The sequence below is a fragment of the Parasteatoda tepidariorum genome, chromosome 4, assembly GCF_982258835.1.
Source record: "Parasteatoda tepidariorum strain Cologne lab strain chromosome 4, Ptep-v5.0, whole genome shotgun sequence".
NCBI classification, from domain to species: Eukaryota; Metazoa; Arthropoda; class Arachnida; order Araneae; family Theridiidae; genus Parasteatoda; species Parasteatoda tepidariorum.
In genome coordinates this window covers 34,657,980-34,662,798 of record NC_141758.1, presented here as the reverse complement: position 1 = coordinate 34,662,798, position 4,819 = coordinate 34,657,980, and positions in this window count along the sequence as shown.

The window sequence follows — 4,819 nt, the reverse complement described above, 5'->3', positions numbered from 1 at the left end:
GCATAATTGAAATCACCCCCTCCCCGGCAACCATTAAGATTGAGTACCAGAACTTCAAAATCCGATCATTAATCAAAAAGTATTTAAGGTAATCCCTTTTTTTTTTAGCACTGTACATAGATGGACACTAATTTCAGCTGCTGATGGATACGAGTAAGATTTTCAGCAATTACATTCGAAGAATTGTGTTTGAACCTTGGTTCTTTACTAATCTAACATTAAAAGTAGTTTTGTTGTCAATTTTTACATTTTTGAACAATCGCAGAAATTATAATTAAACATTTCAAGCTTTCAAATGACGTTTTTTTTTTCCTACCTGACCTTCGTACACAACGCGTTAAAATGATCGACATATTACCTTATTGAAAGTGTTCCTAATTCTCATCTGCCAATTTCAAATCTTTTCGAGAATGATTTTCTCAAAAAGTAGTAAACTGTAACAGTAGTAACTGTCTGTAACAGCTTTAACGGCTCATCGTATCATTTTCATACTTTTATATTTATGTTTAATTTTTGGAAATGCAGTGAAGGACAAAATCTATTTAAATTAAATTTATAAACCTAAGAAAAACATTCAAAGCATACATTTTTACTACCACTTCAAGTATAAAAATAAAATTTTAGACAAAATGTTAAAAGCTGGTAGCTATGCTAATTGTATTTTAGTTAGTTTGAAAATGCTCTTTGATTATCCTGCTACATATTAAGTATTAGACAAATGAAACTCTTAATTTTATTAAATTTTTTAAATAATAAAATTTTAACTTATAAATATTTTACCGTATTTTTCTATTGGAAAATATATGACGAGATAGAAAAACTTCAAATAACCATGATAATTTTTTCAGCAATATAGTCATTTAACTCCAAGCTGTATGCTATGCTAAAATTTTAATTGTGTTTATTTGTAGTGCTTATTTCTCTTAAATACAGTAAACTGTTGTTGGAACTGTTAAGTGGCTGTTGTTCTTAATTAAACATGGGCAAGCCAAACTTGCCAGCCATAGGTCTTTTTCGAGCTTAGTCAGGAAGGAGCGCCTTTTGTTTCACAAGAGAGCACAGCGAGGGTGAAAGCAAGTCTCAGCTCAGAACCCCATGGGCAGATGGCAGATCCGCGAGGCCATGGCACTGATCAGAGACAGACCACGGAATTTTCAATTCCACAAATTTTACGAGCACATATATCGCATGTTCTCGGTGGGTCTTAGCGTAGGATCGAACACCGAGTTCAATTCTCTAACCACTGGGCTACCACATACCTCGGAACTGATATAAACCTCGAGTGTGTTTAGTTTCTAAATATGTTTTCAAAAATGTAATGTTGTTAAAAATAAACTTTGTTTTTAGAGGTACTATGAAAATATATTTCCCCAATATTGTGAAAAGTCTCTGTATTGTCATTTTTCAATCCACAGTGAACTGATCTGGATAAGGTCACCGAAGTCAAGCATTACAGGCAGCAGTCAGTGAGTGGGTGTCCATTTTGATCAGCCCGTGAGAGAACCGAGGATGTCCGGCTTCGATCTTCCATTAAACTGTTCAACCATAAAGTGACCAACTTCACAACACAGGTCATTCAGCTTCAAAAGTGGTCGAACCATTCATTCAGACGAGGATCAAAATTGTGATAGCATGTCTTATCCACAGGGGTGATTACCAAACAGTCACCAATATTGAGCATCTCTAGGTCGTAAATAAAGTACTGCAACTACTATTGTAATTTTTCATTTAAATTCAATTTATCAACTAAAAAAAAAAAAAAAAAAGAACTATCTAAAAGAGATAGTTCTTACGGTAACGGATTCTTAGATAACGGAGCAGTGAAAATGTTATCTAATTCTCGGACTAGTAACATCTTTTGTATCATTAGACAGAAACTAAATATTCTTAATTTCTGCCTGTGTTAATCATATAACACAAACAATGATAAATATGTTCTCTTGCTTTCATCATTTAATACAATCTACCCAAATTTTATAACGAAAATTAAACAATTTAACGAGTGTATAATATAAATTTATTTCATAAAAATATATGATAATAAAAAAATAATTTTTTAAGAATTTTTAAGTTTATTTTTACTTATTTTACCCTTGACAAAGTTACCATTTCTTATAAGTTGACTCAATAGCAAAAAAAAAAAAAACAAAACAGGTGAACAAACAGGTGAACACAGATGAAGTTGTCTACTAAGTAACTTTGCCCATCAAGTTTTTCGAATTTTTACAGAAAAGCAGACAAAAAATATTTTAACATCATAAATCAACTTTACAAACCTTCCGTACTAAGCGAAGAATTATTTTTGTTTCTCCAACTAACAGAGAAGTACAGTGAGCTAAAAAAGAAATAAAAACGGAACACCCTAAATAACTTTTGATCTAATGATTGGATATTTACGTTCGATCTTCGAAGAGATGACCTCAGATATACTAATTAATTATTGCAGACGACATTTACGAAATCATACACAAAAATGTAATATTTCGGAATAAACATTCCTCTTTTTCGACGGATTCGGATTTCTGAACCCCATATTATTTGGGGTAGCCGCAATTTGGAAAATATGGTCCCCATATATTGGTCAGAGGAGTGATCCAAAGTTTGCACCCCATAATGTTAATTTTACTTTCTGCGTATTTCGAGAACTTTTTGCACTCAATTATAAAGTTCGTTTATCCACGGAAAAAAATAAATTTTAATAAATATTTATTATTTCATTCAATTGTGGTTGAAAAAATTTTGAACAGTAAGGTATAAAATTTTTTACATCATTTTAAAGTAAGTAATTTTACATGGCAAAATTTAAAATTCGAGCAAAACCGGTTGAGAAATCGAATTTTAAAAAAGTTGTACATTTATTATTCAAATATGTCACCAAGTTTAGGATTGCAGTAAGACTACAAAACAATGAGCTTTTTTTTTTAAAAAAAAATTAATTCTAAGATATATATAGTAAAAGATATCAAGAGTTAAGATTCTGTCTGACGTGACTAACTTTTTAAAGCTATTATATTGTTTTAAAAGCATATTTGTGTAATTTGATAATGAAATAAAACAGAACTATATACAGTCGCAGATAATTACTTAAATCCCAAACCGCAGTGGTCTTTTCTTATTTTGCAATGGAGTTAGCTCAAATAGCATTTTAAAGTTCAAATAGTTTAATATTTTGATAAATTAAAATTAAAGGGCTTTCAACCACCACTGTACAGAAATTATTTGAACAGTTTAATAAAAAGTCAGATAAACAAACTAATTAAGTGCTTTAGCTCTGATTAAAGTTTTTTAAAAATTTTAACCGTCATAAAATTTTTTGCTCTTGGTGACTAGAATTGGAAAAAATATTTTGCAGAAATCTCAAATATTGCAGGGTATGATTCTGTATAAACATATAAACAATGTTCCTATCTTCTAAAAAATTTCCATTTTCACCTCTGACGATGACAACTAAATTTTTAACATCTTGACTAATATATAGTGATGTATGCCTAAATATCAGAGAATTTTTGCTCGCCGCTTTACAAAATTCACACTCCAACTTTTTTAAAAATTTGGCCCTGAGTTTCATTGATAGACATCAAAAAATGCCAGTTTCCTCTAATATGAATGATGATTCACTGTTATCACTGATATTTAAGATAATTCTGGGATTGCATGCTTATTTCTTTGTTTTGGTTCCAGTCCTGATAGCAGAAAATTATACTATCTTGGTTAATTGAAGTACAATTAAATGAGCACGATTAATTTCTTTGTAGTAAATTTATATTATGTTAAATTTATAGAGGAATAAATCGTGTGTCATAAATTTAGTAAGCATTTATCAGTTTATGATTAATTTCAACAATTTTTTTTTTTATCATCCTCTTGTTCAGCTAGTTACCACTGTTGTAATTTAACATTCCATTTTAAACCTGAATAACTTTTCCTAGTTGTAATTTAATTCAATACATTTACTTACTTTAAAAAATTTGACTTACCACAAAATACCACATTAACAAGGATATAATTTTAAAATCTAATATAGAAACAAGATTAGTAGATAAAGTAATAAAAAAACAGCCACTTTAAGAACCACTAATAAATAAAATCAAAAATCCAAATGCAACAAAAAAGACCTTATGTTACAGAACATAAAAATCAACATATTTGGAAGATCAATAAATATCCAACTACTGCTAACTGCGATCACAAGCCCTGGCGCTATTTTCGCAGTTCCTTTCGGATTGCATTACTAATACTTATGTGCTTTAGTTTAGATTTGTATGCAAGCCAGTGATTTTTTTAAATAAATTCTTAAAGATGCAACTCATACATCATGTGAAACCTTTCTCCAACCTCATAATTGTTTTAAAAATTTTCCCTAACCACATACCGTTTAAAACTTTACTTTCAAATTAAATTACTTTTTCTTAATTACTTTTTATTTTCGAATTACTTGACTTTAAGAAATTTATTAAACGACTCAAATCACTTAATTTAGAAAAGTATAAAGCTCAATGCATATACTGAACAACACTGACAGAAAATGGAATGAATCTAAAATTATTGTATAAATTGAAATTCACATCAAACTAATTTTTTTAAAGAGAAATTGTCAAACTTCTAAAAAATTTTACGTCAAAAATATCTTATTTCAAAAAATTGTGCCATTTCTAGGTAGGTGAATCATTTTATGAAATAGTACTTTTGTCTTTGTGTGATCTGTAGGGTGGAAAAAAATTTTTCTATATCAGAACAAATTTCCCAGAAATTTTAAGTACTAGCTGAGTAAATTACAAGATGCATATTTTTAGGGGGGAAAAGTACAAATCAAAGAAAG